Below are 14902 nucleotides of genomic sequence, written 5' to 3' on the forward strand. Positions count from 1 at the left end.
GCCTGTGAAGAGCGGTGCCTCTGGAGGTGTCTAACTTCTGACTTTGCAGGTTGGCAGGTGTAAGGAGATGGTTAGGCAGACACTTGTTCTTAACAAGTGAGGACATGGACACGGGAATTTTGAGGACCCTCTTGAGGCCACACAGGTAGAAACAAGTTCCAAACCAGGGACCTAACCCCACATGGCTGCACCAGGTAGCCCAGGTCGGGGAGGCTGCTGAGTGCCTGGGAGGTGGAGTAGCGGGTATGGCTGTGCTTCGGGGCTGTGGTGCCGGGCTGCTCTAGTGTAGCAGTGGGCAGCATCACCTGCCCAGGTGTGGCCTCCTCCCCTGATGGAGTTCTGTACTGTCAGGAACAGCAGTCAGAGGAGAAATAGGGGGATCTTCACTAACCAGTGGGTGGGACTTCGGAGAGAGCCCGGAACTCCATGGCCCCCAGGGCGGGAAGGGGGCTCTTGCTGAGGCCCCAATGAGAGGGACATCTCACACTTCTCTGGTCAATCCCTAATTCTTCAGTTAGTGCAGTGGCTCGTCCTGAGGTGCTGGCCTGGCCACAGGGCCTGGAGATGCACTGGAGCCTATCCACACGGCTGGCCTGCTTCTGCTGCCCTGGGTCCTGCAGCTGTACTGGGGCCCACATCATGTCTTGGAGGTGGTTTCCTCCTGTCTGTCCTGGGGGCTGGGTGGAAGAGGGCTTCTTGTCTACCGTCCCTTTGAGGACGAGAAGCAGGAGGGGTTGGGCAGAGTTCCCGGTCAGCTGGAATATGGCAGGGAGGGACCTCAGTGTGCTCAGCCTGCGAGTTGCTGGATCCCAGGAGAACAGAGCACAGGAGGGGCCCACCCCCAGGCCTGCCCCATGAGGTAGCCTAAACCCCTCAGCTGTGGCCAGTGTGACGTAAGAGCAGGGGCATTTCTGGAGTCCGGAGACCCCAGGGGATGCTTCTGAAGTCTCGGTTTTACTGTGAGGCTGTTTAAGCCTGGTATGGGTGCACACTGATCACACAGGGGCTCACTGTGATCTGCTGGTACTGGCACAGAGCGCAGATGGGTGGACGCTGTGCCCCTCACCTCCCTCTCCTTCCTGCCTCTCTCCCCCGTCCCTCTCCTCTCCTCTCCTCTACCATCTCCCCTTGATTGTCACAAGATCCCCCACCTTTCTTTCCCTTTTTCCTCTCTAGTTTCCACACAAGAGAGTAAACGAGGTCAATGTCTCCTTGACCTGCTGAGTCTGGCTTACTTGGCTTCACATAATCTCATTCCATCCATTTTCCTGAACATGATGTGATTTCATTCTAATGTACAGTGGTATTCATACCACGTTTTATTCATCCATTCGTCTGCTGATGGACTCCGAGGCTGGTTCCATCCTTTGGCTACTGTGAATTGTGCTGCTGTAAACATGGGTGTGCGCGATTGTCTACAGGAGGATGACTGTGATTCTTCAGGGTAAGCACCGAGGAATGATATGGCTGGGTCATGCTGTGGTTCCATGGCTAGTCTTTTGAGGAGTCTCCACACTGAAGTGCTGATTTCCACAATGGTGACACTAATTTACAGTCCCACCAACAGTGTAATAAGAGCTTTCCTTTCGCTCCTGCATCTTTGCAAGTGTTTATTATTGTTTGTATTCTTGATGTTTGGCATTCTGGTTGGAGTGAGGTGGAATCTTGGTGAAGTTTTGATTCAAATTTCCCTGATTGCCAGGATGTTGAGCAATTTTTTCATATATTTATTGACTATTTGTATTTATTCTTTTGAGAAGTGTCTGTTTAGTTCTTTTGCCCATTTATTTTTGGTTTTAAGTGCTCTGAGTTTTCTATCTATTCTGGATATTGATCCCCTGTTGGAGGGTAACAGGCGAAGATGTCCTCCCATTCCGTGGGCTCTCTCCTTGTGCTCCTATGTTTTTTGCTGCACAGAAGCTCTTGCATTTGAAGCCATCCACTGATTGAGTCTCTTTTTCTCTCGAGACTTAGGAGACTTGTAAAGGAGGTCTGCACCCGTGTTGGAGTGTCCAAGCTAGTTTCTTCTGTCACAGTAAGGGCAGAATAGAGGTGTGAGTCTCCTCACTGAGTTGGGGGCTGGGGGTCATCCAGGGCAGATGCAGACAGGTGGTTAGTACTACCTGAGGCTCTGGGGACAGGTTTAAAGTCAGTATTAGTCTAGGAGTTGTCAGAATCCAGGTGTTTCTTAAAGCCTGGAGGGGCCCTAAGGGAGCCAATGAGACAGAGACAGGGTCCAGGGTTGAGCCTCGTGGGCACCTGCTGGCCCCACAGGAGAAACCTCCCAAGAGCATCCCGTTTGATATGTTGGACTATGTTTGTAAGCAGTTATTCCTGTGGCTATGACTGATGTTGCCTTTCACATGAAGCTACCTCAGGCAGCAGGAACTGAGACTGTTTGCTACCACTACACCCCAACACCCAGAGCATCTTTGCCCATCTCAAAAAAACTATATAGACACCTCTTTATTAAAGCAGTAACTGTGGCCAAGGGCAAGTGTTCTTTTGTGCTTGTTTTCAACTTTTAAACCCATGAGAAATAACTGTTTTATTGGCATTTGTGGGATGAAGATATGAAAATTAATTTTTTTTTTGGTACTGGGGATTGAATCCAGGGGTACTTAAACACTGAGTCACATCCCCAGCCCTTTTTTTAAAATTTTGAGACGGAGTCTCACTATGTTGCTCACTAACTTGCTGAGGCTGGCTTTGAATCTGAGATCCTCCTGCCTCAACCTACAAAGCCACTGGGATTACAGGTGTATGTCACCATGCCCAGCTAATTCTATGTTATCTTACTAAAATTCATGCTACCACTTGAGGGTTAACATAAAAATTTTCAATGACATTTTTATATAAGTTTAGAAATGAAGTATTTATTTTCCTTTCATTTTGTAACTTCAGCATGACTTGCTATTTCTTGCAAGATCTACTCTGTTTTTATAACTCTATCAACAGCAGTGATGAATAAAGGCCTGATTGTGGTCTGACTCAGCAGAGATCTTGCTCCCTTCCTGACGGGTGGCAAAGCACTGGAGCCAGGGAAGCGAGGTTGCAGGCATTTGCCACCCAGGTTGTGCCCGCTGGAGCTTCCTGGTGCTTGTGCTGTTAGACACAGAGACCGAGGCACCACCCACTCGAGCTGAAGTCTGCGTTGTGCCTGCTCCCACGTTTGGTTAAGTCAGCCAGCCAGCAGCACAGCCAGGCCTGGTGCAGATTCTGCTGTTGCAGCCATTCACACCACCGCATGGAGCTGCTGAGCTTGGAGCTGGGGCAGAGCAGCGGGCTTTGTGTTCCCACTAAGTCAGAGGCGGCCAAGGTGAGCAAGCTGGGAATACAGATGACAGCAGTGTGGAAAATAAAAAGCGAAGGCTTTAGGAATCCATTATCTGCATTGTAATAGTCCCAGAAGAAATCAGGACTCTAGCTGGCCCTTGGCCTCAGCATGGTGAGGCCAAGAGAGGCCCCAGCTCCCTACCTGGTCTCCTAGCCCACAGGAGATGTAGGGATAGGTTGTGTTGTTTTAAGCCATTCAATCTGTGATAATTTGTTATGCAGAAAGTGAAACTAATGAGTGAATTGGATCCCTTAGTTGGAAACTGAATTCAGAAAAGAAAAATCTCCTTTTTTTTTGGTACTGGGGATCGAACCCAGGGGTATTCTACCACTGAGTCACATCCCAAGCCTTTTTAAAAACATTTTTTATTTTGAGACAGAGTCTTGTGAGGTTGCTGAGACTGGCCTGGAACTTGCCATCCTCCTGCTTCAGCTTCCCAAGTTGTTGGGATGGCACTCCTGTGCCACTGCCCGCAACCATTTACGTTTTTTTATTCCCCTATGACTTTTAAAGGAGAATTTGGACGCAATGGAAGGTGCTCACACTGGAAGACGAGAACTGGGTGTCAGAACTAAACTGCTCCAGGACCACCAGGGCAGGAGCAGGAGAGATGTGGAGATATGAGGCGGGGACAAGAGAGGACAGGCTAGGAAATGGAACCACTGGAGCAGGGGACACTGGCTCCCTGAGGCGGGTTGCCAGGCATGGCAGGACACACAGGAAGACCTCTTCCCAGGAGATGTCCTGTGAACAGCAACTCATTTCCCTTGACATCCTGAGTGCACTGTCCTGTCTGGTGACCTTGCAGAAGTGGAGTTTTGTTTGGGGGGATTTTGTTTGTTTTTTGTTTATTTGGGGTTGTGGGTGGAGGGAAGCTCAAGGATGCTAAAGTGAGGACAGGTGATACAATGGGCTGCAGAGAGAGAGGGGCAGGGTCTCCATCAAAGAAAGCAGGACTCACCTCTTCCCCACACACCTGCTAGCAAGCACCTACAGAATGTTAGAGGAGCAGCAGCAGGTCTGGGACACGGGACCGCAGAGGAGGAGCACCAGGCGGGGCCCTGAGGAGGAGCACCAGGCAGGAACCCAGAGGAGGAGTACCAGGCGGGACCACAGGGGAGGAGCACCAGGTGGAAGCCCAGGGGAGGAGCACCAGGCGGGAATCTCAGAGGAGGAGCACCAGGTGGAATCACAGAGGAGGAGCACCAGGCAGGAACCCAGAGGAGGAGCACCAGGTGGGGATCTCAGAGGAGGAGAACCAGGCGGGACCCCAGGGGAGGAGCACCAGGAGGGACCACAGGGGAGGAGCACCAGGCGGGAATCTCAGAAGAGGAGCACCAGGCAGGAACCCAGAGGAGGAGCACCAGGTGGAAGCCCAGGGGAGGAGTACCAGGTGGAATCACAGAGGAGGAGCACCAGGCAGGAACCCAGAGGAGGAGCACCAGGTGGGGATCTCAGAGGAGGAGTACCAGGCGGGACCCCAGGGGAGGAGCACCAGGCGGGAAACTCAGAGGAGGAGCACCAGGCAGGAAGCTAGAGGAGGAGAACCAGGCAGGACGCCAGGGGGGGAGCACCAGACGGGACCCCAGAGGAGGAGCATCAGGTGGATTCTCAGAGGAGGAGCACCAGGCGGACCGCAGAGGATGAGCACCAGGCGTGAATCTCAGAGGAGTAGTACCAGGAGGGACCCCAGAGGAGGAGCACCAGGTGGGAATCTCAGAGGAGGAGCCCCAGGTGGTACCCAGAGGAGGAGCACCAGGCAGGGCCCCAGAGGAGGAGCACCAGGCGGGAATCTGAGAGGAGGAGCACCAGGCGGGACCCCAGAGGAGGAGCACCAGGTGGTGCCCCAGAGGTGGAGCACCAGGTAGGAATCTCAGAGGAGGAGCACCAGGCGGGACCCAGAGGAGGAGCACCAGGCGGGACCCCAGAGGAGGAGCACCAGGTGGAATCTCAGAGGAGGAGCATCAGGCGGGGCCCCAGAGGAGGGGCACCAGGCAGGAATCTCAGAGGAGGAGCACCAGGCGGGACCCCAGAGGAGGAGCACCAGGCGGGGCCCCAGAGGAGGAGCACCAGGCGGGACCCCAGATGAGGAATACCAGGCGGGACCGAAGAGGAGGAGCACCAGGTGGGAATCCAGAGGAGGAGCACCAGGCGGGACCCCAGAGGAGGAGCACCAGGCGGGACCCCAGAGGAGGAGCACCAGGCGGGACCCCAGATGAGGAACACCAGGTGGGAATCCAGAAGAGGAGCACCAGGCGGGACCCCAGAGGAGGAGCACCAGGCGGGACCCCAGAGGAGGAGCACCAGGCGGGACCTCAGAGGAGGAGCACCAGGCGGGAATCTCAGAGGAGGAGCACCAGGCGGGACCCCAGAGGAGGAGCACCAGGCGGGACCCCAGAGGAGGAGCACCAGGCGGGAATCTCAGAGGAGGATCACCAGGCGGGGCCCCAGAGGAGGAGCACCGGGCTGGGCCCCAAAGGAGGAGCACCAGGTGGGAATCTCAGAGGAGGAGCACCAGGCGGGACCCCAGAGGAGGAGCACCAGGCGGGACCCCAGAGGAGAAACACCAGGTGGGAATCTCAGAGGAGGAGCACTAGGCAGGACCCCAGAGGAGGAGCACCAGGCGGGAATCTCAGAGGAGGAGCTCCAGGCGGGACCCCAGATGAGGAACACCAGGCGGGACCGAAGAGGAGGAGCACCAGGTGGGAATCCAGAGGAGGAGCACCAGGCGGGACCCCAAGGAGCAGCACCAGGTGGCTCCCCAGAGGAGGAGCACCAGGTGGGACCCCAGAGGAGGAGCACCAGGTGGAATCCTAGAGGAGGAGCACCAGGCGGTGCCCCAGAGGAGGAGCACCAGGCGGGGCCCCAGAGGAGGAGCACCAGGCGGGGCCCCAGAGGAGGAGCACCAGGCGGGGCCCCAGAGGAGGAGCACCAGGCGGGACCCCAGAGGAGAGCTCCAGGCGGGGTCCCAGAGAAGGTGCTCCAGGTGGGAATCTCAGAGCAGGAGCACCATGCGGGAACCCAGAGGAGGAGCACCAGGCGGGCCCCAGAGGAGGGGCACCAGGCAGGAATCTCAGAGGAGGAGCACCAGGCGGGACCCCAGAGGAGGAGCACCAGGCGGGACCCCAGAGGAGGAGCACCAGGCGGGACCCCAGAGGAGGAGCATCAGGTGGATTCTCAGAGGAGGAGCACCAGGCGGACCGCAGAGGATGAGCACCAGGCGTGAATCTCAGAGGAGTAGTACCAGGAGGGACCCCAGAGGAGGAGCACCAGGTGGGAATCTCAGAGGAGGAGCCCCAGGTGGTACCCAGAGGAGGAGCACCAGGCAGGGCCCCAGAGGAGGAGCACCAGGTGGGAATCTGAGAGGAGGAGCACCAGGCGGGACCCCAGAGGAGGAGCACCAGGTGGTGCCCCAGAGGTGGAGCACCAGGTAGGAATCTGAGGAGGAGCACCAGGCGGGACCCCAGAGGAGGAGCACCAGGTGGAATCTCAGAGGAAGAGCATCAGGCGGGGCCCCAGAGGAGGGGCACCAGGCAGGAATCTCAGAGGAGGAGCACCAGGCGGGACCCCAGAGGAGGAGCACCAGGCGGGGCCCCAGAGGAGGAGCACCAGGCGGGACCCCAGATGAGGAACACCAGGCGGGACCCCAGATGAGGAATACCAGGCGGGACCGAAGAGGAGGAGCACCAGGTGGGAATCCAGAGGAGGAGCACCAGGCGGGACCCCAGAGGAGGAGCACCAGGCGGGACTCCAGAGGAGGAGCACCTGGCGGGGCCCCAGAGGAGGAGCACCAGGCGGGACCCCAGAGGAGAAACACCAGGTGGGAATCTCAGAGGAGGAGCACTAGGCGGGACCCCAGGGGAGGAGCACCAGGCGGGACCCCAGAGGAGGAGCACCAAGCGGGGCCCCAGAGGAGGAGCACCAGGCGGGGCCCCAGAGGAGGAGCACCAGGCGGGGCCCCAGAGGAGGAGCACCAGGCGGGAATCTGAGAGGAGTAGCACCAGGCGGGACCCCAGAGGAGGAGCACCAGGTGGGAATTCCAGAGGAGGATCACCAGGCGGGGCCCCAGAGGAGGAGCACCAGGCTGGGCCCCAAAGGAGGAGCACCAGGTGGGAATCTCAGAGGAGGAGCACCAGGCGGGACCCCAGAGGAGGAGCACCAGGCGGGGCCCCAGAGGAGGAGCACCAGGCGGGGCCCCAGAGGAGGAGCACCAGGCGGGAATCTGAGAGGAGTAGCACCAGGCGGGACCCCAGAGGAGGAGCACCAGGTGGGAATTCCAGAGGAGGATCACCAGGCGGGGCCCCAGAGGAGGAGCACCAGGCTGGGCCCCAAAGGAGGAGCACCAGGTGGGAATCTCAGAGGAGGAGCACCAGGCGGGACCCCAGAGGAGGAGCACCAGGCGGGGCCCCAGAGGAGGAGCACCAGGCAGGACCCCAGAGGAGAAACACCAGGTGGGAATCTCAGAGGAGGAGCACTAGGCGGGACCCCAGAGGAGGAGCACCAGGCGGGGCCCCAGAGGAGGAGCACCAGGCGGGACCCCAGATGAGGAACACCAGGCAGGACCGAAGAGGAGGAGCACCAGGTGGGAATCCAGAGGAGAAGCACCAGGCGGGACCCCAAGGAGGAGCACCAGGCAGGGCCCCAGAGGAGGAGCACCAGGCGGGAATCTGAGAGGAGGAGCACCAGGCGGGACCCCAGAGGAGGAGCAGCAGGCGGGACCCCAGAGGAGGAGCACCAGACGGGACCCCAGAGGAGGAGCATCAGGTGGATTCTCAGAGGAGGAGCACCAGGCGGACCGCAGAGGATGAGCACCAGGCGTGAATCTCAGAGGAGTAGTACCAGGAGGGACCCCAGAGGAGAGCTCCAGGCGGGAACCCAGAGAAGGTGCTCCAGGTGGGAATCTCAGAGCAGGAGCACCATGCGGGAACCCAGAGGAGGAGCACCAGGCGGGAATCTCAGAGGAGGAGCACCAGGCGGGACCCCAGAGGAGGAGCACCAGGCGGGACCCCAGAGGAGGAGCACCAGACGGGACCCCAGAGGAGGAGCACCAGACGGGACCCCAGAGGAGGAGCATCAGGTGGATTCTCAGAGGAGGAGCACCAGGCGGACCGCAGAGGATGAGCACCAGGCATGAATCTCAGAGGAGTAGTACCAGGAGGGACCCCAGAGGAGGAGCACCAGGTGGGACCCCAGAGGAGGAGCACCAGGTGGGAATCTCAGAGGAGGAGCCCCAGGTGGTACCCAGAGGAGGAGCACCAGGCAGGGCCCCAGAGGAGGAGCACCAGGCGGGAATCTGAGAGGAGGAGCACCAGGCGGGACCCCAGAGGAGGAGCACCAGGTGGTGCCCCAGTGGCGGAGCACCAGGTAGGAATCTCAGAGGAGGAGCACCAGGCGGGACCCCAGAGGAGGAGCACCAGGCGGGACCCCAGAGGAGGAGCACCAGGTGGAATCTCAGAGGAGGAGCATCAGGCGGGGCCCCAGAGGAGGGGCACCAGGCAGGAATCTCATAGGAGGAGCACCAGGCGGGACCCCAGAGGAGGAGCACCAGGCGGGGCCCCAGAGGAGGAGCACCAGGCGGGACCCCAGATGAGGAACACCAGGCGGGACCGAAGAGGAGGAGCACCAGGTGGGAATCCAGAGGAGGAGCACCAGGTGGAATCCTAGAGGAGGAGCACCTGGCGGGGCCCCAGAGGAGGAGCACCAGGCGGGACCCCAGAGGAGGAGCACCTGGCGGGGCCCCAGAGGAGGAGCACCAGGCGGGACCCCAGAGGAGAAACACCAGGTGGGAATCTCAGAGGAGGAGCACCAGGCGGGACCCCAGAGGAGGAGCACCAGGTGGGGCCCCAGAGGAGGAGCACCAGGTGGGGCCCCAGAGGAGGAGCACCAGGCGGGACCCCAGGGGAGGAGCACCAGGCGGGACCCCAGAGGAAGAGCACCAGACGGGGCCCCAGAGGAGGTGCTCCAGGCGGGAATCTCAGAGGAGGAGCACCATGCGGGGCCCCAGAGGAGGATCACCAGGCGGGACCCCAGAGGAGGAGCATCAGACCACAGCCCTGCTGAACAGAGGAAGAATACTGAGTCTCACATGGCAGAACCTAAAGGAAACTGAATTTGCATAGAAAATACATAAAAACACAACTAAAGTACAAGACCAACCACTTTATTCCCTTGGTACTGGGGATGAAACTCAGGGGTGCTCTACCACTGAGCTATAGCTACATCCCCAGCTCTTTACTTTTATTTTTGAGACAAGGTCTTGCTAAGTTGCTCAGGCTGGCCTCAAACTTGTGATCCTTCTGCCTCAGACTCCCAAGTTGCTGGGGTGACAGGCATGCCACGCTGTGCCACAAAGATAATACAATTTTTGTTTAAATCAATGAAAGATCTGAAAAGACCCTTTTCTGAAGAAGATATATGAGAAGCTCAAGATCATTGGTCATCAGAAAAATTCAAATTAAAACCACAAGTTACCACTATATGCCCACATATGGCTAACATCATTAGGAAGGCTGCCCAGCTGAGCCTTTAAGGATGTGGAGCCTGGGGTACTCATTCATCAGTGTGGGAAATGCAGTGGTTTTGCTTTCCTGGGAAACAGTCTCTCTAAAGTTCCATTTAACAACAACCCAGCAATCCCATTTCTAAATACATACCTTGGGCAGTGAGTGCATGTTCATAAGACTCATACCTGAATTTCACTACTAAGCACCCCTGAGCAGCAGCTGTATGCATAATAACCCAAAGGAGAAAACCCAAATGCCCATCATTGTGTGAATGATTAGCATATTTGGTAAAACTTTACTCAGCAATGAACAAATGATCCATGACTTCTTGCAACAGTATGGACAAATCCAAAGATGTGTGAAAGTGAAAGAAGCCTGCAGTGTGAGTCTTTGGTACAAAACCATATAGTAAAACCACTGCTGCAGACCAAGGTGAGGTCAGTGTGACTGGGAAGGGCATCGCAAGTTGGAATACTGCATGAGGAGGTGGCAGTGGCATAAGCCAATGCACAGTTGTCCAGATTCACAGAGTGACACACTTGAAAGCTGGTGATTGCTACTGTACATGAACTGCATCTCAATATAAATGGACACAAACAGGCAAGTATTATTCATGATCCAGCAATTTCCTTCTTAGGCACATACCCAAAAATGCATGCCCAAGTTCTTCAGGGTACACAAGTGAGGTTCACAACCTATTCACAATGCCCTGGACAGATGCAAGCAGATGTTCATCACCAGTGATGCAGAAAGGCACATGGCGGCATTTCACCAATGGGCTTGCAGCCAGCAATGAATGAGCTATAGTTGCACACATCAAGCACAGGGAGACAGCACAGACATGAAGCCGACCAGGTTGCTGGGCAGGGTGTCACATGGTACTGCTGTTTGTAAATGTTCAAAAGATAGGCAAGCCCAGGCAGACGGTTAGCCATGCATGCCTTGCTGACAGACACAAACAAATGCAAGCACAGCCCAAAGGAGCTGTGTGCTCAGGCCCTGCAGGCTTCTGCTCCCTGGGTGCAGGTGCACATTGATAAATCATTGTGTTGATTTCTCCCTGAAGATTTACTTATATTCCACAGGACCAAGGCTCCTAGAATCTCAACTTGGAGCATTGCTGCCTCTGAGCACCTGCTACTGTGATAGCACAAGAGCCCTTGGACAATCTGCCAGCTGTGGGAGTTCCCCAGAGCTGCCTGCTGCCCTACTGTGAGTGGCGGCTCAACAGTACCATTCCTGGAGAATGGGTGGGCACAGTAGGGAGAGTTCAGCTGTGCACTCAGTGATGTGTTTTACTGCTCGTCTCCAGAATTCATGTGCTGGACACATACTCCCCCCGTTAGCCAACACGTACTAAGGGTGTCTAGGAGGTGATGGAGCTGCGAGGACTCTGTTGCACTGACCACCCCTGGGTAATGGGCTGCCCTGGAGTGGCCTTCTTGCTCTGCCTGCCTGTGATGCCACCCACATGCCACAACCCAGCAGGAAAGAGCCTCATAACAGGCCTTGTGCTTGCTTTCCCAGCTCCAGAATCGTGAGCTCCGTGAACCTCTATTCTTACAGATTTCCCAATCTGCAGTATTAAATTATAGCAACACAATCTTCTAAGACAGCCAGTTAAAAAAGGATACAAATACTAAAAGTTAAGTGCTAAATTAGAAAAAAATCAATTGAAGTCAACACTATAGGAGATTGAATTTTAAATAGTAATAAATATGTGAAGATCAAAACAAGATTTAAAGGTGATAGGAGAAATGTTCTTTAGTTATCACATGCTTATTGTGTTGTAATCACACATGGAAACATGATTGTCTTAAGAATGTCATCTGAGCTTCTGGATCTTTGTCTTCAAGTGGGGCAGGGATGGCTGCCCTGCAGGAGGTGGCTGCCAGGATTGCAGGAGGCTGTGTGAACTTGCTGGGTGGGGCTGACTCTGTGACTGTAACAACTCCTCTCCCCCAGCGGCCTGGAGGAGAGTCATCTCCCACTACTGTGGTGCTTCTCCCCAGAGTGGGTGCCTCCCTGACCCCTGACCCTCAAATCACTCTGCTGGCTGCAGCTGCTGTAGGGTCCCCTCTTCTGGGGAAAGATGTGGCAGGGTACAGGGTGGTGGGAAGGAAGGGGACTTTGCTGCGGAAGGCTGCAGAAAGCAGTCTAATCAGTGCTAAGACTGTGCACAGGTTGGCTCCAGTTTCTACTCCTGGTTTTAGGTGTCAGAAATGAGGTGGAGTGTAGAGATGGTCACTGTGAGTAGGAGGCGTTTGAGGGGCCCCTGTGACTGCGACAGACACCCTGAAAGAAAGCTCTGTACATCTGGGATGAGGACCCCCCTCATCTTCACCTACCTGGTGTCCCCCACTGGAGAAGATGCGACCTCTGTCACAAGCCTGGCAGGGACTGTGCATGTGGGGAACCTGTGGCTGCAGTACCTGTAATGCCCCCAGGCTCCAGGCAGGACTCCTCAAAACACACAGGGTGGGGCGGGGATTGTGGCTCAGTGGTGGAGCGCTTGCCTAGCACATGTGAGGCACTGGGTTCAATTCTCAGCACCACATACAAATAAATAAATAAAGGCTCATCAACAACTAATAAAAATATAGTAAAATTTTTTTAAAAAAAACCACACAGGGTGTCCTCATGCTCAGGATAAAACTGAACTCTTGTCTCAGCCCAAAGACCCACCTCAGTGGGGTACCTACTGCCTATGGTCTCAGGCAGGAGCTTTTCTGTGAGCACAGGGGCCTTTGCTTTTGCTGCCCCAGCAGGCTCCTCCTCCAAGCCTCCTCCCCACCCTGACACAGAGGTGGTGCCTCCCCTGCATGCAGGGGCCCTGCACCCCTCGTGAGCCATGTACTGTCAGGGGCAGACCCACCTGCACACTCATTTATCCCGGGTAGACCAGGTGAAACTGAATACTTGATGCGTGTTTGGCAGGGGGCAATGGGACAGGACCCTGGCTTTGCTGAACCCCAATCTTGTGGGGAAGACATATTTGGACCACAGGGAAATCCTGCAGTTTGGGGGCCACCTACCAGAGACTTGGAAGGGCGGAAAGGAAACGGGTGGAGCAAGGAGGGGGCCGAAAGAGCCACTGACTCCACCAGCCCCTATTCGTGGGAAGTCCCTCTGAAGATAATGCAGCACTTGCCTCCCAGACTACAGCAAGGAGTGAATAAGTCTAAAAAGCCCTTGGCTCCGGACAAAACAGAGGTTATTAAGACCTGAGAAATGAGACGGCGACGCCAGGTGAGGACGTGGAGCGAGAACATAACTCGGGAAGAGGGAACCGCATGTGCAAAACACTGGGGGCAGAAGGCAGGTGAGCTTAAGCAACCGGGAGGTGGTGCGGGGGATGGAGGTGTCTAGAGAGGGGAGCAACTCCACGGGAAGGTCTGCCTTCTGAGGGGCTTCTGACGACAGGAGCTCTCTGCACCATCCCATTCTGCGCTCTTGCACCTGAAGGATGCAGCCCATCCCTCCAGCCAGGGAGGCAGCGGCCAGCCGTTTTTTATTCAAGCCTGGCCAGTAGGCTGCGCCATCCCCGCGTTCGGAGTGGAGAGGTGGCTCCATCCACCGGCGGTGGCTGCAAACCTCGTTTCCCTGGAAACCGCAATAACCGCTAGGAGTCGGCTCTGAAGCTTCGCTCAGCGCGTGGGCGCCACGACCCTCTTGTAAGCTGGCTCGCACAAGGCCCTCCCCAAACCCACACTCCGCTTGCAGAGACCGGACCACCTTCCCCGCTTTCTGGCAAGTCACGCTGCAGGAGGTGCAGGACCCACTGGCTGCTATTCCAAAATGTGCACTCCCTGCTATAGCGAGTAAACACCACGCAAGTGTCCAGCGAGCGCAGCCTTCACGTGTTTTCCCACTGGGCGGGTGGTTTCGGCGAGGCGTGGACAAGGGCCCTACGCATGGCCTCCCGGTACGTGGGTGCGGCTTCTCAATGCGCAGGCCTCCCGCCCTGCTCACTAGGATCTCTGGGCCCTTTAGGACCAGGAAGCGAGCGCTGGGCTATGCCTCCTGCAGCCGGAACCTGCGGGGCCGGTGGCTGCCGCGCAGGCGCGTTCTCGAGCACCCCCCACCTCACCCCGGGTCCTCCCCACCCCGGGTCGCGGGCGCGGCCACCGCATCCAGTGCGGCCTCAGACGCTGCGCAGGCGGCCTGAGTCACCAGCACCAGGGACAGCGAAGCAGCTCAGCTGGGGCTTCCGGAGGGTTTGGGTCCTTGGAAGGTCCGGGCCGGCCCACGGCGCCCTCCCCTCTTCCACCCAAGAGCACAGGGGTCTGAAGGAGGCGATTTGTCTCCCCACCCACTTCGCGCCAGTCGAATCAATTCACCTGAGTCCTGGTTTGCGGAAATTTCCTGCCTGATCCGCAGACCCGACCCAAACCCAAACAGATTCACCCAGGGTTTTGTCCATGACTTTACCCCAGCTCCGCTCTGTGGCTGGTCCTACAGCCCGCCCAGCGCGCACACCGGGCACACTACAAACAACACGCACAACACCCCTGCACTGCACATACAACACAGCACACTGCAAACCGCACACAACACCCCGAACTACATACAAAACACAGTACTGCACACCGCACACATTACAGCCCCTATAAAACACCCGCCTACAGCCCACACGGCATACCGCTTACACAACATACACGCAACCCACACGCACATCACAACGCACAGGTTCACAACCGTAACACCCCTCACACGTACCACATACATGATACGCAACGTGGCACACGCACCGCACACACGACACACCACATAGACGACACCACCAAACGCACCCCTCACACACAAAGCACACCGCACACACTCCCCACCCCCACCCGCACATGCCCGCACTTCCCCGAGATCCAGGCTCCGTCCCGCATCCCCCAGCAGCCCCTCAGCACCTGGCTCCCCTCGCACCATCTCCCAGCGCCCCCAGCTAACTTCCTCGGGCCTCCAAGAGCTGGCAGGAGGGTGGGCGTGGAGAGCGGTCGGGCGGGGTGGATAGGGAGGCGCACTGGTAGGCACGGAAAGGTGGGAGGTGTTGGAGGTGGGGCCCAGGGGG

This window comes from Sciurus carolinensis, chromosome 10 (genome assembly GCF_902686445.1).
Source record: "Sciurus carolinensis chromosome 10, mSciCar1.2, whole genome shotgun sequence".
In the NCBI taxonomy this organism is placed as follows: Eukaryota; Metazoa; Chordata; class Mammalia; order Rodentia; family Sciuridae; genus Sciurus; species Sciurus carolinensis.